This window comes from Lontra canadensis, unplaced genomic scaffold (assembly GCF_010015895.1).
Source record: "Lontra canadensis isolate GAN:19392208 unplaced genomic scaffold, GSC_riverotter_1.0 scaffold37, whole genome shotgun sequence".
Classification (NCBI taxonomy): Eukaryota; Metazoa; Chordata; class Mammalia; order Carnivora; family Mustelidae; genus Lontra; species Lontra canadensis.
In genome coordinates this window covers 12716863-12743619 of record NW_022631031.1, presented here as the reverse complement: position 1 = coordinate 12743619, position 26757 = coordinate 12716863, and positions in this window count along the sequence as shown.

Genomic DNA, 26757 nt, shown 5'->3' with positions numbered 1-26757 from the left:
CATCTGTTTTCCAGAGTAGTGGCATCTTTGCTGACTAATAAGTACAGCTTTCCTGCAGTGCTTCCCCTCAGATCTTAACGCATAGCAAGAAAGGAAAGTTGGGCTGTTTGCATGGATCACTCTATTAAAAAAATAATAATAATAATAGAACATTCTTCCTCCAGAATTTTCCTTTTCAAAATAGAGCCTGCAAGCTAATAGCCACAATACTTTATTTCAAGCCCACTGGTACAGTATCATCTGTTTGAAGAAGGTGTTCACTCAGCACAAAGACTTCATGTTTTTACGTCCAAGTAAAGGGCAACATGTTACACAAACCATGTCAGGAGCACGCTAGGTGCTGCCTCATTTATTTCAGACCTAATTTTAAGAAAGCAAATTAGCTTAGATTAGACACTGTTACCATAAGTTATAGTTTCTGGGTAGATGAAATTAATTGGGGAGGCAAATGTGAATGAAACTACATTTCCTAAAAGTTCCCAAATTCTGTTCCTGACCATTTAAAAAAGGAAGATAGAGTTTGTATTAAGCCCTACATCAGGAAAATAAAAATAGGGGTGCCTGGGTGGCTCAGTGGTTAAGTGTCTGCCTTCAGCTCAGGTCATGATCCCAGCGTCCTGCTTCTCCCTCTCCCATTCCCCCTGCTTGTGTTCCCTTTCTCTCTGTGTGTCTCTCTGTCAAATAAATAAATACAATCTTAAAAAAAAAGGGAAATAAAAATAAAAATATTAACATCTACCATTGGTGTTGCTGTGGGAATATCTCTCTTTTTATTTCATAGAGGAGTAAATAGTTACATAAAGTATTCATTAATAGCCAGGAAACAAATCAGACTTTCCCTTAGGCAGCCTTAACTAATGCACTCATCTTTATTAGAGAAGGTTTTAATTGAGTAATATTTCAAAAATCTGAACAAACTTAAATATATTTCTCTTTTCAATCTATCCTAATTTGGTACTCAAATCCATCATGATGGGTCATTTAGGCCAATACATTATAATTGTTAATACTTGAAATAAGTCTTTTACACATTCAAAAGTCTTCCTTTTAATTGTCTTACTGAACTGCATTGCAAGATTTTTTTTTTCTTTTGCTCTGGAATGCATCAAGATCTTAGAGAAATTAGAATAAGAATATACCTACAAATATATTCACACATAAAAGACAAAAAGATAGTATATAACATAGATATGTGTGTGTGTATGTGTAAGTATTTGTAAAGTTTTACAAGAGATAAATGTATTATAACTTATCCTGGTAAGATTATTTTCTTAACCACCTTACCATTTAAATTTTTTTTAATTCTACTTTTTATTTTGAAGTACTGTAAAACTTTAGAGAAAAATTGCAGTAATAATACCCGTTCTCATGATCCTCAGCGTACTACTCAGTCGGGTGTCACCCACCCAATACATCAACAGCACCGCCAAATCCTTGGCCTTGCCCCTTAAACTAAGTAACCACACTGGCCACATCCTTTGACCCAGACCAAGGGGGAGGAAAAAGGACAGATTAACTTTTTCAGTTTCATTTCAACTTTATTGGGGAATGCCAGAGTTGCCAGATGAGTCTTCTACTTCAAGACAAGATCATGCAATCTCCATTTCACCCATCACCTCTTTTCTTGTAAAGTTCTAAGAATGAATTCTCATCAGAATTTGATCCAGATTACCAACTCTACTTTTTTTTTTTCCCAAAAAAAGCACCATGAAGTTTGTGAAGTTTTAAATGACAAATTATGTTTCTAGTCTTCTTTAACAATCAGTAACTGTGAAAACACCGGGAGAAAAAAAAATGAGAAAAATATGAGAAAATCAATTATATCTCTGCAATTACAGGAAATAAACTCTATGGCATATTCTTCTTGATTGGATTGGATCTGAATCATCAAATGAAAGACTTTTTATCCATTTGGCTTATTCATAGAATGTGCCTTATTACATTATATAGTAAACTGGAAGATACTGGGTGAGTCATTTAACTACTCACCAAGGCTCATTTAGTAAAAGACCACCTCTGGTGCTCTATATGTTATGATAGAGGCTTGGAAAAGAAAATGTATTTTATAGCTATTATCAATATTAGTCACAATTCCTTCTTCTGTTGTGCTAAGGAAGATATTTGGTATAAAAATAAAAGAAGCCAGTAACCTGGGAGTTAAATGATTTGCCTAATGTCACAGAGAGTTTGAGCAACAGAGGGAGATCAAACCAGTGGAACACATTACTCCCATAAATGCATGTAATTGATAAGAGAGTTCCTAATCCCCTTGGCACACAGGAAGACATTATTTATAGGTCTTTTGGGGTGAAAAGGGATGTAAAGCCACAGGTTTTTTTGTTTTTGCTTTTGTTTTTGTTTTTTTTAATCTCCCTACCATGGTAGATGGGGGCATTTGAGTTAAATAAAATCCTGTAACATCCAGAAAAACCTGCCAAGAATAATGCAAAAGGACTACTAAGCTTAATATTTTTTTCTGGCATAGGGAAGAATGAAGTAAAATGTTCAGCTACTCTGAAACTGTATCCTAAATGTAAGAAATCATGTTTGTCCCCAAATAAAGTCATATGATAAACACATGTGCTTGTAAAACAGCCCACTCCAAACCATGTACTGGAGTGAAAAGAGAGTTGAAGATGTATTTTATTTGATGAACCATATACAAATCTTAGTATATGTTCACAACCTCATTAAATAAATGCAGCTCCTTTGGAACAAACCAAACATGGTCACAAACTTCCTGAGCCTATTTTGGGAAACAGAACTGCTGGGCAAGTTAAGTTTCAGGCCACAGACCAACCACAAGAGCCACAAGTATGGCTGGGTGGATAAATTTGGAAACCCATCGTGCAGAGCCTGGGATATTCCTTGCAGGACTGGGGCCAGACCAGTGAGCACTTATTCAGGGAATTGCCATATTTGTTCATATATGACATTTCTGAAAAGTAGAAGCTGTAACGTTGACAGCGCTTCTTGTTCTATACCCTAATTTCACCTGCGGTTGAAAACCAATACTGAACAATTTGGCTGGCTGGGTGGAACAAATAGATTTCAGCTCTGCAAATACACACATGCACACACACATACACAGAAAATGTGTCTATGTCTAAATAGGATATTAATTTTTGACATATTACTATAGGTCAAATAGATTATTAGTGCCTTGGCATTTTTTAAAGTTTCAGATCAGATTTTTCTCCAAGTGTCCAAGGACCTCTGTGGTATGTCGATATATTCTTGGGCATTCAAGTAGTCTCTTAATTTCTTCTCCACATTAGGTTTTCACTGCTCTGATAACCTTTCAATACTTAATATAGCGTATTCCGGATCATCTGGAGGATCCCAAACTGCCATTTGATTTGTGCTTACAAACAAATTGATACCACATGGTATTTCCAAAGGGGGAGAAATGGCTTTCATATATAAACCATGCATTCACCCTCAAATGAAGGCCAAATGCTGTCATGATTTACTGTACAAAAGAAGTTTTCACAGCAGTTCCCAAAGGGCAAATCGGGGTGAACTGAATCATCACATAACACATGGTCATGTAGACCTCGCAGTTCCAGCCACAGGGAAGGCTGTAAAGACAGTTTTTTGTGCCAGGACCTCTGGCTTCCACTTCCATAGCATACTTGGAGCATGCATCAGGGGTCCAGGGAATCCAGGGATGGCCATCTGCAACAGGCATCCTGTAGGACTCATTTCGTAGAAGGCTGGAGTGGAGCTCATTTTTCATGTAATGGGGGCATACAGAGCAGCTCACCTTTAAGCATAGTACAGAATTATGGAATAGCAAATTTGGGCAAAAATAACTAAAATGAAAGAAATATCCTTGACAGAGCCTTTGTCATGCAAATTAGGTCTATTTCAAAATTGAGTGTGCAGCAATTATAGATTAAAAGACTGAGAACTTTCTGGAAGCATGTATCCCATGTTATTAGGTTCAATAAAGTTTGAGCAGCGTTGTAAGACAGGCTGTAAATATTGGTAAAACACGGTCCCTACCCTTAGGGTACTGACATTTTAAGGAAGAAGAAAGTCTCCTAAAGAATTAATTTCAGTGTAATTTGGATGCTATGGAAGACTTATACTTTGTGACTTTACTTTTCTAGCCTGATGCAAAAGAAGAGCGAAATCATCAGGAACCAAAGCAGGCTTGTGAAGATGTCATCAGAAAGAGAAGTAGAATCACAGAATTTGAGAGATCAAAAGAAGAGTATCAGACCCAAAGTCCACAGCAGAGACACTGCCCTAACAAAACCTTTCTTGATCCTTCTGCTAAAAACACCAACACACACTGGGCAGGAATAACATTTCAGGTCACTACACTTTCTTGACCCACTATACTTCATTCAGAGTCTGAGGGTCAGTCTTCCCAATCATCCAGGTGTTCTTCTTGTAAAGTCATAAAGTATAAGTATACCAATAACACATTTTAAAAAAATATTTTATTTATTTGACAGAGAGAGTGAACACGAGCGGGAGAGTGGGAGAGGCAGAAACAGGCTTCCTATTGAATGAGGAGTCTGATGAGGGGCTCAATCCCAGGAGCCTGGGATCATGACCTGAGCTGAAGCCAGCTGCTTAACTGAGCCACCCAGGCGCCCCCCAATAACACTTTTTTTTTTTAAAGTAGCTACTAACCATCCAAGCATCCGAGGATATATCTAGTTATTTCAAAGGGCATTGCAAAACCTTAAATACAATTTTCACTCTCAAAATTCAAAAAAAAAAAAAAAGATATTTGCCTGGAAGAATTATTTTTAATTCAAGATATACCTTACTATGCCTTTAAAAATGGAAAAGAAGTAGTTCGTTCTAAAGTTAGCTCAAGAATCAGAACAATTCAGATTGAAATTACGCTCAGCCTATGATAACTGTGTGGCTTGGTGAGCTGTTGGTATAGCCCAGATTGCCAGACATATCTCCAAGAACTACATTTAAGTTTTTCATTCTCATTCAAGAGTGACTTATAAATAGTGAGGGCTAAAAACGTCTTTTGTCTCTGCTGCTTTAAAGTCAATGCCACAAATCATCCTGGAAGACCAAAAACCAACAGGTCTAAAGAGACTTTCGTGGTTGGATGCTTACAGCTTTTAGCTGAAAGCCTACAGATCACGAAAGCAAGTTGCAGCACAAAACGGAAAAGATTGCAAGCTTCAAAGTGAGTTCTACAAATTGAGATCTTGAGCTGAAAGTACTCTAGAAATCTGTTGAAGTTCAATAGCTAATTTTCTGACATCAGTTTCAATAAATTGGAAACTATGAATTTATTTACAATAGTAATTATTCTCCCCAGCCCCTCATGAGTTCCTCAAACTCATGGAATTCTTTCGTAATTCAGACACAGAGAATTGTGTAATAAAAACCCGCAGAAGATAAACGTACGACATAAAAAGATCAGTCCTAATTGCAGTGTATGTTGGCGTTGGGTAAGAATTTTGCCTTCTGGAAGGTTATCCAAACCAAATTCTGCCTCTTGGAGAGTGTTCTGCTTTATTTATTGCTCTGCAATATTGCCTTGCCTTTTTCCAGTGTCGTCTGTACTTGGGAAATATTTTGTGCATGCCCCTTTTTTGCAGCATAGCTGCTGACTTCAGTGAAAAATGGATGGTGGGGTATTTATTCATGTATATATTTTTCTTTTGTTTTGTATTCTTTAACAATAAAAACCTTAAAACTTTATTCCCCCAGGTAGTGATAGAAGTCAGGCAGAAATTATTTAAAAGAAAAAAAACGAGATTAATATTGTAGTTTGAATGACAAAAACGGAGGGAACTTAGTATAAAAGGGTCATAAATTCACAGGCAAGAATATCTGTAGTGTTTTATCTTCATAAACATAACTGAAAAAATGATTTAGAATTCAGTTTTAATTTGAAATAAATATGTAACTTACTAAAACTAAATTGTTTAAAACAAAATTTAAAATTATCCATTAGATCGTTTCACTTTTTTGTCTTTTAGTCATCTTAACCTCTTTCTTGGAATCTCATTCTGTAAGCGTGTTTTATTAATGATCTATTAATAAGCATTCACTTAAAACATGACTGATTAAAAAGTAGACCTGATTTGAAGTAAGTGTTCTGAAAATGTTTCATTTATTGAATTCACTGAGGTTTAAGTTCCCATTTGTATAGCTAGAGGGTAAATTACAGATACTCATGCTTGTTTTATCATTATAATGAAAGCATTACTCATATTTGCAACACTAATTAAAATTCTGCTCTGACCCATATAAATTCAGCCTCTCCTTCAAATAGCTTATTTTCAAATCTTTATATAAACTTTACTATATACGGGTATGATAATGAAAGTATCTATCTTTAATACAAAGTAATCAAGGTTAAAAGAAAGTAAAAATTAGGTTCAGACTTTTTAATACTGCAGGGTACATTTTTAGTACCCTACAGAGAGAATTAGTCACACGACTCCCATTAACTTTAATGGAACCTGTATGGGCAAATTGTATGCTGAAATTCTTAGGAAGTTAAACATCAGTAGAGTTCACTAATTTCATTTTTCCTCTTTGGAACTTTAGTTTTGACTACTTTTACTTTCTAATGGTCTAGAGGGAAGACCTATCAATAAAAATGATTACCATAAATGTTTTCCAAGTTTTAGAAGCCCACATTAGAGTTAGAAGTCTGCAAACAATGGTTAATAACATTGGAGACTCAATTAGCAAGTAAGTTCAACTAACTAAAGAACATAGTTTTTAATATGAACATCATAATGTTCTTTAAATATGAATATTATAGCACCTGTTGTTTCCCAGTGCTTATACTTCTTTTGCATTCCTAGTTGCAATTATAATAGTAAAATCAAAGACTTTACAAACATTTTCAATATAATAAATATTAAAATGTATTTTACCTTCATATAAACCTAGTAAGTCTTTATACTGGAAATGAAATATGTTTGGAATTCTATATATCGGTCTTATTAAAACATTGTATACAGTACTTAGGCACTCTTGAGAGAGAAACATATGGACAATTAAAAATTAAAACATCAGGGCACCTGGATGGCTCAGTCGTTAAGCATCTGTCTTCGGCTCAGGTCATGATCCCAGGGTCCTGGGATAGACCCTTGCCTCAGGGTCCCTGCTCTGTGGGAAGCCTACTTCTCCTTCTCACACTCCCACTATTTGTGTTCCTTCTTTTGCTGTTTCTCTTTCTGTCAAATAAATAATTAAAATATTTTTTAAAAATTAAAACATCATCACAGGGGCAAAAGGAACCTACCTGTTCTTCACCACTATCAGCAATATCTTTCCACAATTATAAATTCAATCACATGACTATGCAGTGAAGTTATGAACAATTAACAAATCCATTCAAAAGCATTTAGTATAATGTTAAATTTATGTTCATTCCACAGAACACGAAAGGAGATAAAGATTCCTCTAATGTCAACTCACCCAAGATGTTCATAGGACTGCTAAAATTTGAAACAACTAGGTATCTCTCAATTTTCTCTTTTCCCTATCAAATAGATCTACCTAAATTTAACATTTTGTAGAAATTAATCATTTAAAACATTAACTTTAAAATTTTTTTAAAAGAGCCTTCAGTGTGAACTTAGGAGAATCTTCCATTTTTACCTTACTTGGACATCTAAATAACAAAAACTGTATTCATCAGACAAAAAATATGGTTTAATCAGGAACAAAAAGCAGACATTAAAAAGAGCATTGATAATTAACATCATAAATAATTTCATCTTGGATAAATGTTCCATAAACAACAACAACAACAAAGATTGGTCAAATAAAATCCGTCACATAAGTGAAATTTCCTGTAAAAATATTAGGTGGTTATCATGTGTGCCATTAATGAATATTAGTACTGCAAGAAACATTAGCTAACTAGGCTGTACCATCATTTGTTTTCTTATTTAAGTAGGTTCTATGCCCAGTGTAGGGCTTGAAGTTCAAACCCTTGTGACCTCAAGATCAAGAGTCACGTACTCTACTCACTGAGCCAACCAGGCACCCCCTATGGCATGATTTTAAAAGTGAAAAAAATGACCCTCTAAGAAGTGATTATCCCAAAGTCTTCCAGCTATTTAGTTGCAAGCAAAAATCGGAATCAAAATTTCTTTGCTCTATTCGTTCATTCATTCATTCATTCACTGAATAATTTTTACTGAGCACATACAATGGCCTCAGGCATTCGGAAATGGGTTAAAGTGATGAGCAAAATATACAAGATCCTTGCCATTTTGGATCTTACATTCTAAATAAAGAGATAAAACAAAGAAGGAAATAAGTAAAGCAAAAAGACAATTTCAGATTGGGTGTACACTCAAAAGGATTTGGTATAAGTTTTGCCAACTAAGAATTCAGCTGTTTGATAGTACTTCTCTTCTTAACTCTTCATATTTCTTTCCTCTTTTCAAAGTTAAAAATAAAGAGAGATTTATTAGTGATCTGCCTTTCATCCATCTTAGTGATCAAGTTCTCTCAAAAGACACACACATATTCATGAAACACATCAATATTTGTCATGCTTCATCAAACTCATGTTTGTCAGCTGTCAAACATGTCCACTTTTATTAGAGTTTTCCAGTATCTGACTTCTGCAGTTTTTGGGTTTTTGAGTTTATCCCTGTGTCATAGAAGAAGTTCAAAGACTGAAAACCCAAGACCATGTGCTAAAAATAATTTCAAAAGGTGTGTGAGTAAGGATTCTCTTCCAGAGTAAAATGGTTGTCCCTCCATGGTTATTTCTCATTCCGTGTGATTTTTCTGTGTAGAGAACAAAAGAGAATTTGAAAGATGAGGTAGGGTGTGAATCTGGCTGCTTGTAATTCTATGAAATTATACTGACTGTCTTGTCTTCAATGTCAGACAGTAGAACTGCTTTCTCTAACAAGCAAAAGAGATGCTCAGTGCTTTTGTCTTTCATTTTTTCTTAATGCATAATTTATGTATGGCCCATTTATTAATAACCATGAAGTGTTATACCTGGAAACCTGCTCACAAAAGAACAGAATATACAGAATTAAAATGAACATTTCATAAGGTAGATATTATCTTTATATTTAAAAAAAAACCACTTGTCCTAGTTAATTCTTTCTGAGAATGTTGGATAAAATCCAATAGAAATTATTCAATTATTAATATAACCATATTTATCAAATTAAACAAGAATTCCAACTACATCCTGGTTACTGATAAATCTCAAGGGGAATAAAACACTTTTTATGATGACATATTCTACCTAGAAGAGAAAATATTTCAATAAAGCACCATTTCTGGGAGTTCCTTGACGGCAGAGAAACTTTATTATTCATCTTGTATGTATTTTCCTTGTTTAACCTAACAGCATTACATTGTAATGATGATAAAATCTACAGTAGCTGATATTTATGAAATAATTTTTATTTCATATTTTATTTTATTTGTGAGGCAACAATCTTCTAAGTCAAGTACTATTATCATGTTATGGTACCAATGAAGAGAGTTGAAATATTTTGCCCAATGTCTGTCAGGTAATGAGAGAGGAAGAGCTGGGATTTGAACTCAAGCATCTGACTCCAGAAGCCACCTTTTTAACCATTAACTCTATTTTTGACAGCTTGTTTAGAGAGGAAATTTAAAAATCATTTACATTAAATTGAAATCCTGATAGATTTAGCCTTCCTGATATAAGCCATTAAGAACACAAACTTCTGGATAAATGTTGGGGTAAAAAGTAGAACATTTAGTTCACTGAATATCCAAACATTCTAGGCCTTGAGGGTGTCTAGAGCTGAGAAAGGATTTTAGCAATAATTCTAGTCCAATCCCTTCCATTTTCAGATATGGATACAATCCTGAGTGCCATTCAACTTACTAATAGCAAAACCAAACTTCCTAGTTTCCAAGTAAAAATGTATGAGTTCTTAACTGTTTCTATTTTGTTCATGCATTTCTCTGAAAGTGAATTATACCTAGACTGTTGCTTTTGTAATATGGCAGACAAGCTCTTAAAGTGTCCTCTACCATCCCACTTCCTGATGCCTGTTACATTCTGTGATCTCTTTTCCCTAGGTGTGAATGAGATCTGTCACTTGCTCTTCACCAACAGAATATGTAAAGACAATGGGATGTATTACTGACATGTATGGGATTATTTGATTACTTACATAAGGTCATATAGAGCTCCCATTTTGCAGGAGCCTCTCTTGCTCCTTCTGGCTTTGATGAAGCAAACAGTCTTGTTGGAAGGTCCACGTGGTAAGGAACTGAGGGGAACTACCACTATCAGCCAATGGCCTGTAAGGACCTCCAGCTAACAGCCGGTGAGAAATGAGGCCTTCAGTCCTACATCCACATGGAAATAAGTTACAGCAGTAACTTAAGTGAATTTGCAAATGAATCCTTCCCTAGTTAAACGTTTGCCTGAGAACTCAACCCTGAACAAAGTTTCCCTAGCCCTCTTTCAGAGGACACACCCGATCTGTGTTTGGACTCCCAATCCACAGAAATCATTAGATAATAAATGTCTGTTGTTTCAAACCACCCCATTTAGAGCAATTTCTTACACAATAGAAACTTAATACATGTCTATTATGGCAAGAATCTGATGCTGTGTTTAATTATTGTCAAACTAAGTAAGTTTAGCTAGGTATAGTTTAGTTACTTTTTATGTTGTGGGAGAACCTCAGTAAATACTATTGAATGAAGGAGTAATAAAAACATCTTTAACATTACTAAGGAAAAAGTGAGATCTGATCATGGTGCTATTTTTTTTTTTAACTTATTGCCTAAAAACACAACTCATTCTTAATTTGTGTGTATATGGAGAATGAAGTTGCAGTCAAAATGGCTTTCCTTTGAATCTCAAGATTAGAAAAGAAGAAATGATTAGTTGCTAGAACTTTTTGGGACTTTTTTATATACGTGGTATGCATAATGTTCTCATAGCTCTGTCTGTTACTTTAGGGTCAGTGCTATAAAGCATTCACTAGCGTGGCTTTTTAACAATCATTCCATGTTTAAGTTCATTTAAAAAACTGCTTTTGACTAAATTCTTCATCTTAAAAACTTTACATTACCCCTGAACAGGCATTTATTCCCTTCCTGTGTGATTCAGGCATTCTATAAAGCCTGGTAAAAAGTCTTCAAAAAAAGAAACTAGCTATGAAAAACAGATATGTGGATTTGAGTGTTCAGTGAAAATGCTAACCGTTTTTTTTTTTTTTTAATGTGACTACCCATAAAATTAAGATACACTGGAGCTATTTCTATAGTTATCATTTGTCATTGACTATAACATTACTAGGATTATAGGCAAATAAAGTTAAATTACAGTAGCCATTAGAACAATCTTGAATTTAAAACATAAGGCCTTCATTTTGTACCCTTAAAAGGAATTTGCAAAACTGTTTGTTTCCAGGCATTTAACATTTCTTGTGTCATGGCTGGTGAGAGAGATCTTACCTATATTTTAAAAAATTTAAATCATCCAGTTTGCTTCACTTTACAAGTGAAATATTGAAGTACATGGAAGGACCAATTCAAGGACAAGAAAATGGTCAGTGACAGAATAGCATTGGCAATCTATTCTCCTGAATTTTACTAAAACACAAAGACCTCTAATATCTTGTGCATTTATCAAACATCAGTAATAGAAAGAGTCACAAAAGTAGAACATACCATTTATGTGTTCCGGTCTTTTCTTAAAATACAAGGACCTAATATGAGAAATCTTATTTTCCATATATAGATTTATGCATTCTGATGCATCAGGAATACCAGGTAAAGGTTAATAAAAGGAAACTGGAAGGAGTCATCTCTCAAAAGGAAGGGACAGAGATGCCTGGGTGGCTTAGTCAGGTGAGGGTCTGCCTTCAGCTCAAGTCATGATCCTAGGGTCCTGGGGTTGAGTCCCACATTGGGCTCTTTGCTTAGGAAGGAGCCTGCTTCTCCCTCTGCCTGCCTCTCTCTCGTTCTGACAAATAAACAAAATATTGAAAAGAAAAGAAAAGAAAGGGACAAATCTTAAATCATCGTTGTGGAGGAGTAGGTATACAGCATGTCAACACATCAAATAATTGTTTAAAATTAATTTATTAATAAGTAACTAGTGGGATTCATTGTGTTTGCTGAATCTGAATCATTAATTTCTGTACTTTTGAGAAAATTCAAGAGTTACCATTCATCATTCTAACCATACATAATGAAAGCCAGAATATTAAAAATAATGAAATTTGGGAAAAAAAAATAGAAATTCAAAAATTTTAAATTAGTTATAGATTACTGATAACACATGAAAGCATTCAGAATTATTTCTGGAGATTATAAGTTATGTTTCAATTTAGTAATTTACAGTCTCTCTAGATGTTAAGTATACTACATTAGATGAAAAAGTAGAACAACTATGAAAACTGAAAATAATTTTAGAAAGGCTAGTATAACCAAATGCTGTCCTAGTCTATTCACATTTAAAATTGAAAATCTACATTTTAGGGTTGCTTTTCATCCATGCCAGAATGCAAAATTGCATTTTTCTTATTCTACTTAGGCAAAGGAGTCAAAGCGTATAGAAAAGGGAACATATTCTTTTTTTCTATTTTAGAGAAAGGTGGGGGGGAGGCGAGTGGAGGGGCAGAGGGAGAGGGAGAGACAGAATCTTAAAGCAGGCCCCACACCCAGCTCAGAGCCCTACAGGCCGGGGGGGGGGGGGGGGGGCTTGGAGACTCAGTCTCAGGAACCAAGTCAAGAGTCAGATGCTTAAGTGACTAAGCCATCCAGGTGACTGGAATATAATTATTTTTTAAGGTAACTTTTGGGATACAAAAGCAATTGGAAAAACTGAAAATAGTATTTTACCAACATACTCTAAAAGAAGACCTCCTGAAATAACCAGTTTCATGGTAACACTGGGGCATCAGTTAAAATGAGAAAGCTTTCACCAGCATCTATTGGCTGGAGCGTATGGACTTTGCAACCCTTTAGAACCGCATGGTTTTCATATTCAGTATGCCTGCATGCATATATGTGTATACATAATTGCTATGCCTTGTAACAAGGATATGAACTGTGTAAAATTACTGTAGGAAGTTGTAAATGATGTATGAAATGAGAAATCTTTGCCCACTGGCAGTACATAGATAAAACAGAGATAGTGACGTGCAATCTCTTCTCTGTCATTTGTCATAGTATTCGTCTTATAAAAAGCAGAACATATCAATAAACCTGAGTGTCAAACATGCATACTAAACAATATATATTATTTCTCTTTTTTTAGGTCTCCCCTCTTTCTTGAAAAACAGATTACACAAACCTTTGTGCCCAAGGTAAATGTAAAAAACTTCTCTGTTAATGATTTCAATTGCTCATCCAAAAACATTAAATGCAGAAATTCTAAATAGGACTGTGGAAGGTGACTTTATACTGATACTCAGTACTGCTGAGTTTTGAGCCTTGCCATCCAAGGTAAATCTTTTTATGAGGACATATATAGAGGCTTTATCTACAAGGTCTAATATGCAACCATTTGGAAAAATCTGAGGGTAGCATTGACAGTTTCATCTAGCATCCCGATGGACGAAAGATTTCAGATTTCACCCTGTCATTGACTGGCAGAAGTAAATGGAACAGCGCCTCTCTCCTAAATTAGTTCTAGTATAAAATTATTGTGACTGACTCCTCAACCCCACTGACCAATTCCCAAATCAAATATTTGATCAAACAATGATGGTAATTAAACAGGTTTATTCATTCAATGCCACCTCATCACAAAATATTATAGTACCAGGAAAACAAATCTGAGAACAGAAATAAAAACAATATAAAAAAAAAATCTTTGCAAGTCAGCATATTTTTTGGGTTACAGAATTTAAGTGTAGAAACAAAAACAGAACAAGTGAAGTTAAGCTGTATCTATGTACAAAAATAAGGCCAATATGATCAAGTAAGTTCATGAAAGCATAAGCCAAAAATATGAGGTGATATTTTTTAGTGACACCTGAACTTTATGATTTATATACACAGAAGGAAAGTTCAATATTCATGACACTGCATCTTTCCAAAACTGGAATGTGTTCTTTCATGTGCCAGTCATGGTTTTATTAAAATAACAATATAATTAAAATATTAAAAATAAAGAATATGCTCTGGCATCTGACATTTTTTAAGAGGATGCTATTGATAATTCTTTCTAAAAATTGTAAAACAAGTATTTCTTTACCAAATGAGTTCATCTCTTCTTAGAATCACACTGATTTTTCTCTTACTTGATGAAGTTAGATGAAATATCTGATTTTATTTCCAATCAGTAGACCACAGAGATGAGCAAATTTTGTTTTGCATATGAGTCACATAAAAATGATGGAATCGTTTTGTTCCTGTGAATAGAGTGAAAAAAGCATAAGACAAAACAATATCTGCCTTTGGTTTATTTTCTAAGTGGAATGTAAATATTGTCTTATTACAACAAGCACATAAAAAGCAGAAATTCATTTAAATTTTTTAATCTCAAAAAGAAAACCCTTCAAATGTTGGCTAAGTATTCAGACTGTATTTAGAACCTATACATTTTCTCCAGCACATTTAAGGTTAATATACACAGATACTTTTGTTTCTTGTTTTCTTTCCCTTCCTTCCATCGCACGTGCCCCATTTTGGTTTGTGGGATTCTTGTCGCTAAAGTACTACTACCCACTCAGAGCCTTGTCCAAGACCTAGTTCTTGTTACTCTTTCTAGCTTATAGAAAATTTCTCAGTTCCTCTATTCTCCTTCTTTCGAAGTATTGAAATGTACTGAAACTGGAACCAGGATTTTAGCATCTGACTGCTTTGCAATTCCTCTCCCATGGCATTTTCATTTTTCATTGTTTATGTGATCAAAAACACAAAAGCTGGGAAAATTCTGAGAATACCAGCTGGGTGGACAATTAAGGAAACACTTGCTGAAGTCCACACGTCAGATAATTATCCCTGCCATCCATACAGAGATGCTGTCAAATAAAGTCAGCAACCACATATTTGTTTCCCACGAAAAGTAAAACATCTCCACTCCACCCCCCCACCCCACCCCCAACCACGACCACAACGCTGGGATTAATTTATATCAGGGAAATAGGAAAAATTCTGTGAGGCAAGGAAAATAGGGCTTTCTTCTGATATTGATCAGATCCTCTGGGTTAAAACAATCAGTAAAATCTCTCTAGTACGATTGTATTTGTTTTTAGGTAGAGACAAGTGTTCAAAGATGATTGTAGGAATCATATCATCAGAGTACACACTTTTATTTCTCTTTGTGTATATATAAAAATGTGTCAAAATCTGCATAGGATTTTATGCAATTCACAACACATACACATGGATCTCTAGATCAGAGATCTCCCCTATTAGGAAATATTTGTGTGGACTTTAGCTGACTGAATCCATTGAGATATTTAGACCTACTCGGTGAGAATGTTAAGTAGAAGTCAAAATGCACCATAATTTTCCTTTAACTAAAATGTCCAGCAACTGTTGTCTCTTCATGAAACTTTTGCAGGTTACCTTTGGTTAATCAGAGGAATGGGAAACATCTGTCAAGTTCTTTTGTTGGTTCAAAGCATATTTCTGTTCTCCCACCACCTACTTCCCACATTTTCTTCTGGTAGCTGTACTTCCTGCTAATCATTTTCCCTAATACCTCTCTAGAGATATTTATTCAGCTGATATCTAAATTTGACATGGGAGTTCGTTTGCATTTTAAAAAGCTACATTTGTTAAAGTTCTAAATAAATAAATAAATAAATAATACATAAAGTAGATGTCCTATAACTATACATCGAGCTTACCCCACACTTCCTTTTAAAGATATCTTTTATCCTGAGGAATAGCATTTGTTAAATTTGTTATATGTGATTCCTAAAATTGGAAAAGCACAGTCTTTATTTTTTTTAGAATTCATTGATTCATGAAAATTCACATTTTTTGTAAACACTATCCATTTTCCCAGAATATAATCAGAAATTGCATGATAGATTATTTTATGATTCACACACTTTTGCTTAATCTTCATACTAAAAGGTAATTCAATTGTTTTCATGGACCACTTAATTTAACCAATTTTATTATAATTATGAAACCAATTATTTCTATCTATTGAGAATGTAGTTAACTTGTTTCTTAAAAAATGATCACATCTGCCATGAAGACACTATGAAAACTTTTCCATGTTGATAAATACTGATATATAATGATGCATGGTGAATTATGAAATAATGAAATAGGAAATAGGACTTTTGACTATTGGAAAAGAAAAAAAAAATTGTTTTCAGCCCACTCGATGACAGGTAACCTAAGTCTTTTAAAATAAAGATATGCAGCACTCCTTTGTGACAGCTAACTTCTTTCCAGATAAATTTCTCTAAACGATTATCAACATTTTTATAAATTCTTTTTTGCTGTTTTTTTAAGAGTGTTCAAAAATATGTCTTGATGCCTATTAGCAGTTAGTTCTATGGATTTTGTTTATCTATTTATTTGAGATACAGAGAAAGTGAGAGAGACAGACCATGGGTGAGGTGAATGGGGGAGGGCTGGGAGAGGGAGAGGGAAAACAGACTCCCCCCTACCAAGGAGGGAGTCTGACACGGGGCTCCATCCCAAGATGCCAGGATCAAGACCGGAGCCTAAGCAACCACTAAACCGAAAGTTGAGCTTATTTTTTGCAATAACATAGATACCTACATTATTTGGATACCATGCCAAAAACAAACAAAACTGAATTTAAATTACAAAATAATATCTTTCTGGACTTTAAAATATTCTTTGTTTTATGTGATATGTTCTGGTAGCTTTAATTTTGGTAATATGGGGAAATATCAGTTTACCATGAGAGGAAGAAAATTAAATGAGTAACTTTAAAAAATTACCATTAAAACATAATTTTCACTTAAACATGGAATAAAATGAAATTCCATTGTCATTAGAAGAAAACCTTTATCACATACCTAAAATATGTTTGCTGTTTGGGAAAATATATTGTTAAATGCAAGTTTGGTGTCCATGAGATCTTGTGTAGTCAATGATTGCTTTGTATATAAAACTGAGTAGTAATCAAATTAGTTAATGACATGTGAAGCACTATTTGCAAGCATCTTGGAAAACTGAACTACCTCAACTTACATTCTACAAAAATGTGGATACCTATCTCATTTGAGTGCTGCACCAAATATATTTGCACCAAATGCAAACTGATTTAGGTCCCAAATTCTAACTCAAAATTTTGTTCTAATTTTGAAGACTATATAAATGTAGAATGTAGACTATACAGCACAATAAATAACATTCTACTTTGAGTTACTTTAAGCTTCAAAGTTTAAGCATGCCTTATGGGGTGCCTGGGTCACTCAGATGGTTAAGCATCAGGTCATGATCTCAGGGTCATGGGATGGAGTCCCACATTGAGCCCCACGTTGGGCTCCCCACTCAGCAGGGATTCTGTTACTCTTTTCCCTCTGCCTCTCCCCCTGCTAATGCACTCTCTCTTTCTGTATCTCTCTGTCTCAAATGAATAAATAAAATCTTTATATAAAAAAAAATCATGCCTTGCTAATCTCAATAACAAGTTCACTAGTATAGTATAGTTTAGTACAATATAGTATGATATATTCATTTTAAGGTCCATACTTAATTTCTTTTTATTATTGTTATTATAATACATTTGCTTTTATTCAAAGTCTTTATTTTTTTGCCTCCTTTTTAAAAAATGTTTTGTCATTGATTTTCAATTTATCCATTATTTTAGTGTCTTTCCCTAATTATCTTCTTTCATCTATATTTTCTCCACTTTAATATGAGATTTTCAGTCTATGGTCAATGGTTTTGTCTTTGGAATGATAATAGGGATTCAGATTCAAGCATTTGTTTATTCAACAAAACTGTCTTGAGCATTCTGTTAGTCTTTTTGCCCCTTCAGATCCAATTTCTATCCTTCTCTACTCTCTCATTGCCCCCCAGAAAGCTGGCCTTTATGGTCTGAATCAATTGGGCTCCAATCCGTCAGTCTTACATTTGGGTTTATGTAATGGTACTGGCATGAAGTAACAGTTTGTAGTTGCTGCTTACCCTACCTGAGCCAGTAAGGCAGCCCTCTCCTATAAGTAGAACTCTTTTCCATGTTCCAGTAACTCCTGACTCCCCTTGCTCTTTATGACCTAAGAACAGCTCTCTTGTCAATTTCTCTTAAACCTGTCTGTGGTTTGTAAATGAATTCTTCCAGTAAATTTCGTTAACTGGGGATGCCTGGGTGGCTCAATCAGTTAAGCCTCTGCCTTTGGCTCAGGTCCCACATCGGGCTCCCTGCTCATCAGGGAACCTGCTTCTCTCTCTTGTCTGCTGTTCCCCCTGCTTGTACTCCCTCTGGATCTGACAAACAAATAAATAAAATCTTTTTTAAAATTTTTCATTAATTGTCCCATTGAGTGTGTCATCTATTTTCTGATAGATCTGATCTCCTACTCTGTGCCTGAATTCATAGTCTTTTCTATATACAGTTTTGTGGATCTTTTGAAAAAGTTAATGATATAACCCACATTTTATGCATAAACAAAGACTCAAAAGGTTTAAAAAAACTTTCCCAGACACTCAGCTAATATAAAATGTAGCCAAATATTGAATCATGGTATCCTACTCAAAGTTTAGCACTCTTTTTCTTGTGGTTTAGTTTTCTACTACTCCCTCCTAAATGTTTTTCCATTGGTAACATCCATCAGTGATTATTTACTGAGAACTTATAGTATATTTTAATGTATTGAAACTGTATCAGGCTAAATTCATAGGTATAGAGGAACAATATACATGCACCTGACTAGTAATCATTTTGGTCAAGGATCTCCAGCTATGAACATATTTTAGTGTATCAACACTGAATTTAAGAAATGTCTCCTTGTGGGTCTTTGAAAACATGAGAGTTAGAATTCCTTCTGTTTATCCTTATTGACATATTAAATAGATAGTTGGACTAATGGAAAGACAGACAAGACAGCAAACTATGAACAGATCTGGGAGGGATAAGATAACCCTGACCTAGATACCAATGCTAACCATGGAGAGAACACCAGTTTATCCAAAACTCAGTACATCAGTTTATTGACAATACTAGCTGGTGGAGACTAATGAAGGAATGTAGATTCTGGGATTCAACAGAGCTACAGAGAAACCCTGGAAAGTTGTCTACAGACAGTAAAACTGTAAATTCTGAGGAAGATGGGAAACAAGAGTACTAGTAAAAATTAGGTAGGAATCCAGAATGCTATATACTCCTCAGATTTGTTTTGAGGAGTAAATAAAATAAGATATGTGAAATACGCAACCCAGTGTTTGACACAAGGCATATATACGGTATAACAAATAGCATGGGGAAAGCTACCAGTAATCATGCCTCTAACAAGATGGAAACAAGATGTGGGTTGGGTCTAAGATACAAGGCACCATGTAACAGAGAGCTTAACTAGGGTAAAGAAAAATATGGGGAATCAAGGCATGAACTGAAATGGCTCAAATATAAGCACATACCCTCCATCCATGTGGCCCCACACAGCACTCCAACAGAGAAACGGTCCCGCTAACAGCTCTTCCACAGGCTTCTCTCCACAAACACTCTCAGTCCCTTAGAGTATTTGAAGTTCTAAGTGTATGATACAGATTAGATCTATTTTCCTCACATCTGACCTGTGGCTCAGATTTAACAGTTCCTTTTTAATCAACACCCTTATTTTGAAATTTCAGATATTAGGAAATCTGACCAGTCATTATTGGTCATAAGATAAGAGTTTTTAGGCTGAATGTTGTCTCCTCAAGATGTTTGTTAACCTAAATAATCTTTCATTGTTTCAATATTTTAATGTTTGGGGGGACTACTCCTATCAGTAGAATTTTTTTGTAATCATTAGCAATACAGAGATGATAAGTTTTGGTGTGTTTGTGGCGGCTTCTTTCTTCTCAGAGCCTTATGAGGGAAAAGGCCAAGATACTGGGTTTTGAGGAGTTATGCTGCATCCATGCCTTTGCAGAGATTATCATTCTTTCTTGATGTGAGTCAGAAAATTCAGTTGTGTTCAAACAAATTATTAAGTTATCCATAATTGTTATTCAATTTTTCTAAATTAATATGTACATTTAATATAATTCTTAATTTTAATAACGCTAATTTTTTGGATTTTTTTTTCTTGGAGATGACAGAAATTAGCAGTAAAATTAATTTAGAACAATAAAGGGGATATTTTAAGATGTATGAAAAGGGGAGTAATGAGCATATACAAACGTATGAACTATTACAATTGATGAAGATTAAAGCAGCTCTAATTAAAACAGTGTGTATTTTAGAATGATGCACAAACTTCTAGACAGATGTGCAAACTAAAAGAATAAAATATTAAATTCAAGAATAACACTATCTGGGTGCCTGGATGGCTCAGTCAGTTAGGTTAAGGTTCTGCCGTTAGTTCAGGATTCTAGAGTTCCAGGAGGGCTCCCTGGTCAGTGGGGAGTCTGTTCTCCCTCTCCTCTGCTTCTCCCCCAACTCATGCTCACTCTCTCTCTCAAATGAATAAATAAAAAATCTTTTAAAAAAAGAATAACACTATACATGCATATTAATACACACATATTCTATATGTATATATAATCTGTATATGTTTATATGCATGTGAATACACAAATATAATTAAAAGGATCATCATAAAAAAGAAAATAATGGTGTTGGGACCATTTATTAGCATTTGAAAAAATGTAGGCCAATATAACAAACAACACTCTATAAATGTTAATTTAAAATTTTCAGTTAAAAACTACAGAACACTATCCAAACAACTGCAACACTAAACAAAAATTATTTAAAAATTACTTAGCTCTAGAGAGGTAGAAACTTTTAAAATTTGAAGTTATAAATAAAATCGTTAATAAAAATATTAACAAATTTGGCCATTAAAACCACTGTGCGGTTTTAATGGCCAAATTTGTTAATATTATTTAAAAGTTTTATGCTGAAAAAGTTTTATGCTGAAAAGTAAACAGCATAAAATAAAAGGAACATAGTCAAAGAAGAATATTTGTATCAAATGTTAGTGTTACATAAAGAATTCTTTCTAAGGGAAGAAAATGAGAAATAAAGACAAAAGATGTTATATAGTATTCAGGCAAAAGGAAATATCTTTTAGAAATTAGAAATCAAAGAGGGAACAATAATCATGGTATTTTCTAGTAAAGAAATGCAAATTAAAATAGCAATGAGGTATTTTTAGTCATTATGTTTTAATAAGCTGTGGTTTTTGTTTTGTTTTGTTTTGTTTCTGACTCAGTGCTGGTATTATTGCTATTCCTGGTGCCTGTTTAAATTGGTAAAAATCACCCGGAGAAAAAACTAGAAATACCTTTCAAAACTATAAAATATTCACTTTTTAATTCAAAATCAAATTTCTTAAAACATATAGTAAGAATAGAGGCTTAGTCTGATTCTAAAATAAGACATGACCTTTAGAGAAAAACTTCAAGTGCTCTCGGGTGGCTCAGTCGGTTAAGTGACAGACTCTTGGCTTCAGATCTCAGGTGGTTAGATGGAGCCCCAACCCTGAGCCCCTGCCCTGAGCCCCAGCCCAGAGCCCTGGAATGGGGCCCCCAGTCCAGCAGGGAGCCTTCTTCCGCTCCCTTTCCGCCTCTGCCCCAGTGCATGTACAATAAATACATAAATCTTAAAACTTTAAAAAGCAGAGAATAAAAAGAAAAAAAAGAAAAACCTGCTAGTAGTCACCCATAATCCTGCATATAGAATTAAGCCCAGATAAAATTTTGATAAAATTTTCCTGATGTTTTTGTACAAATACAAAATTTTATGTTGTGGAGCTCTTAATATATAAATGTATGTGTGTATAACACAGCTTTTGCTTTGCTTTTTCATTTAAATCACTAAAAAATGTTGACAAGAATCATTCTTGTGTTTTCTACTCCTCTACTGTATATTCATGCTATGATTTATTTCATTGTTTCTTTATTATTGGACATGGAGGGCACTCTTCAGATTTCCACGGTTTAAATAATAATGCTCTCCATAATAGCCAAAGTTCAGAAACAATCTAAAGCTGAAGAGCATGGATGGTTAAGAAGGAATACATCTAAGCTGTAAAAATTAATAAAAAGTCTGCAGGACAATGGAAATATGCTTATGACACAATGTCTACGCTTTGAATTACAATTCAGTTTGGAAACATTGCTTGGTACCTCACATCGTATCAGCATTAAATGTTCGTCTCACTTCTATTTAACAGGTAGGACTTGCAGGCTGGTCCCGCTCTGTACCCCCAGTTCTACAGTGTCTCTGTTTCAGGCACCCTGTGGGCACCCAGGATATGTTAATTATATCACGAAAAGAGTAAATCTGCTAATGCAAGGACGAAATAAGATTAACAAAGCTTTGTTCTTTTTTCTTCCAAGGAGTTGTTTTCCTTTCTCTTGTTAGCATGTAAGCATACTTTAGTCTTGGGCTTTTGGTCTGGGAACAAATGATGCTCCCTAGATTGGGAAATTGTCCCACCTTAACGCTATCCTGAGGTTACATTTAAAGAGCAACAGTTCGCTGTGTGGAGGTGGGCAGTGAAGATTCATTTGCTCCCTTTTCCCCTGCATACAGAATATATCAGAGTGAATGAAACTCCAGAACCAACGTTTCCATCAGATGACACCTGTGATAACAGATGGCAGTCAGTCATGTTTTTAACATTAATACCAAATTAGAATACAAAATAATGCTGAATAGCTCTCAGAGAATTTACTTAAAGACAGCTTATCGACTATGAAAATTCTGGCGAATTTCAACAGTAATAAACTAGTATGAGTTTGTTTTTGTTTTTGTTTTTTGTCTTTAGCAGTTTAGAAAGTCCTAAGTAATGATATACGGTGAAGGTAGACGTGAAGCCTCAATTTATTTTTCGTCAGGCTCATTTAATTCATGAATGAGATATGGTAGAAGATTTAGGAGTGCTCATTCTCTGTGTTTCATCCAGGTGTCCAGAACTTGGCTATACTGTGCCCTATACGGGGACACTTTAGCAGTCCAAATCATCCTAAACATTCTGGCTTCTCTGAACTGTGCATGCAGTCTGGCAAAGCTTCTATCCTTGGCTTGTAACTGTCAACAGGAGGGGAGCCTAGTGGTCACACACAAGGGCACAAGTCACCGAAGTCAAAGGACAATGAAGAGATGGGATATTTGTTATCTCTGTCAATGTTAAAGGGAAAGATTTCTGCTTTTTTTTTTTTCCTTCTAAAATTATGTATGCACTGCGCAACAGACTTTGGAAAGAAAGCAGAAAATTGGAAAAGAAAAAAAAAGGTGGAAAACTTATCATAAATATTGATCTCTTCTGTGGAAGAGATTTTGCTATTTATGAATGATTTCACTGTTTCCATGACTGCTTGGTAGAAGTCTTAGACGTCAGCTTATGCACACACGTAATTAATTATTCCTTCAGAGAAACAATCTCTTCACTTAAGAGTGAGAGAGGAAAACACTATGTCTCTTCCTACAAACAAGGCAATGAGAGCTGGAATAAAGGAGGACTTTTTTGCTTTGTTTTCTCATTCATGAACCCACACATGTACACACACACATGCATGTACACACAATAGCGACAGATGCAGAGCCTTCAAAGGTCTGAAAAAAGCATGGCCTTCTCAGTAGTCCGTGACATAAATTAAATGCCTGACTTTACACTCTCAAACTAGTTTCATGGAATTACTATTTCCCCTACTGCTCTTACATCATAATTTTGGTCAATAAATATCCCATTGGACTATAAGTTTCTTAAATATAGAGACAGTATCTCATTCACCATAGCAGCCGCAGCACAGTTCAAAAATGTGAATCCTGTGCCAAATATGAAACACAAATTCTACTTAGTTTTATATCTTGTTTATAGACTATTTCTACCACATATAAAACCAAATTATTAAAGTTTAATGCTTATGAACTCAACAAGATTGTACAATCAAAACATTCTGAATTATATCTGTTTCTCAAATTTTTCTCTCAGATTTGAGTCTCCTTTGATTCTTGAGAGAATCCTCAAAATAAAAGTTACTGATTTGAAATATCATCCATTAATGTAATATGCCAAAATTGGAACTTTTCAAATTGCAAACCAATATATACATAGGGACATTAAAATATCCCATGTATTAATCTTGGTAATCATGGTTGCTGAGGATTTACACAGTGCCAGGTCCTGTGCTATTTCACAGAATATTTAAAAACCATTGATTGAGGTGTCTCTCTCTGTTATTTTAATCTACATTTTATACAAAAGGAAAACTGTTCTGAAGAGGTTAATAACTGGTCTAGGGTCACAACACCATATCAACTGGAGCTAGAATTCAAACCCTTTTTTTCCCTGATTCTAAGGCTTCCACTTTTATAAACTTTTGCTCTATTGTTTGCTTAGTGATAATTGTGTACCTCTCTGATGTTCTCTGTTTCCACCATGATAGTTAAAAGCAAACTGCATTGGTCCAATTCTGGTCTTCACAGCACCCTAGGGAAACAAAACAAAACAAAGTAATTTTTATTTTTTTTTTATTTTTTAAAGATTTTATTTATTTATTTGACAGAGATCACAAGTAGGCAGAGAGGCAGGCAGAGAGAGAGAGGGAAGCAGGCTCCCTGCGGAGGAGAGAGCCCAGATGTGGGACTCGATCCCAGGACTCTGAGATCATGACCCAAACAGAAGACAGAGGCTTAACCCTCTGAGCCACCCAGGCGCCCCAAAACAAAGAAATTTTTAACCTATTCAATCTGAATGACCGACGTTGGGATCAAAGACCTATGGCCTCTTTCAATAAGATTTTAATCAAAGCAAATATGTATTTATCCAGTTAACATCTACTGAGCCCCTACTATCTCGGAGGCATTCTCTATCCATAAATAAATTCCGTAGTTTTTTACTGAAGTAAAATACTTTTGTTACCACAGTAGAGTGTATACCTGTGATAGGATTTGGCTTGATGGGTATGTCCAATTTTCAAACAATCTGCAATCTTTATGAGTAAATAAAACAAGCAAATTTTAGTGACTTTATTTTTGAATAGTGAATGCAGCAAAAGTAATAAAAACAATCATTAGTGAGAGCATAAGAAGGTAAGCACTTAATCTGATCCGGAAAGTAAAAACAATAAAATCTCCCACGGTACCATGGGCTTATACTTGATCTCATACAATGATATGTAAATGCAACAACCACAGCTAAAGAATATTCTTAGAAAGGAGCACAGCACAAATAAGTCCCATTAATGTTACAGACACATATCATTCGAAACAGATACTTTCATAAAGAATACTTGTAATTTTACGCATCTTTTACAAACCTGCGAGTGAATTTATGCCACTCAGAGCGGTGGGGTCTAGACACCATCTCACCAAAAAGAACCTCGATGATTAGACCTGTCACGTCCAACACTCTGACATCTACACCCTAGACTGTGCATCTAACTCCCACACATTTATCCTTCTTCAGAACCAAATAGCAAGACGATCAGCTAACTTTGGCCAAGAGCACTTTCTTCTTATTTCTTAGGAGAATGAAGAGCCGTTTCTCCTTCACTGATATAGACTTTATTTTACTCCTTTGTATTAAAAGGAAAAAAAAAAAACAAACACATTTGTTTACCCAGCGACTACTAGGAAAGCGGCATAATTGCTCAAAAGGAAGGCTGGGTCCCGTCTCTAGCGCTGATCTGCTCTGTAGACCTGGGCAAGTTACTTCATCCCTCTGTGCTTTGATTTCCTTAATCTGTAAAGTGGGGCTCATAACAGCACCTATCTCAGTGGGAAGCTGAGCAGGTGGATATGACAATGTACATAAAGCCCTCATCATTATGCCTGCCACATGGTGAGCAACAGTCAACAATGACAAGAATGGTGGCTACCAACCTCTCTGTACCTGTGTCCTGTGAGAATTAATCAGGTTTCCTCTTCTAACCCTTCCATTCTCTCTCTTGCAATCTCTTAGTGAATGAACTGTTTTATTTCATGTGAAACATTCCAACTGAGCCCCTTCTCTGGGACCCTCCAGGGAGGGGGAGGATAACAGTAGACACAGAAAAGTATCCTGATACACCTTGAAAATATATGCCAAGTGAAATAAGGCAGTCACAAAAGGACAAATATCGCACGATTCCACTTACACGGGACACCTCAGTGGTCAAACTCACAGGAACAGAGAGTAAGATCGCGGTGAGGGTCAGTGGGGGGAAGGAAATGGAGACTTGTTCAATGGGTATAAAATTTCAGTTACGTAAAATGAAAAAGGTCTAGAGATCTGCTGTAAAGTGTTGTGCCTATAGCTAAGAGTAGTGCTCTATACACTTACAATTTGTTAAGAGGGTAGATGTCATGTTATGTATTTTTTTTGCCACAAGTTTTTTGGAGTATCCTGAGCTATGATTAAAAAAAAAGACTAGGCCAATAGTGGAAATATGCGCTTCCTATGCATTCCATTTGTTCTTACTAAATCCCTAAGAACAGAGACCCAAAAGATACTTTCAAAACTCAACATTAAGAAGTTAAAAGTTATCTGACACTTTGAACCAGTTTCTTCCAACCTGTCAGCTGCTGTCTCTTAGAGAAATTTTATGCCCTGAAGCAGTTGGGGAACACAATAATTCATAAGCGTGACTTCTAGGAACACCCACTTTACACAATACCAGCATTAAACATCCAAAATCCTAAGCTGTAAAATACAAGCATAATGGAACCAAGAGGATGGATATTTG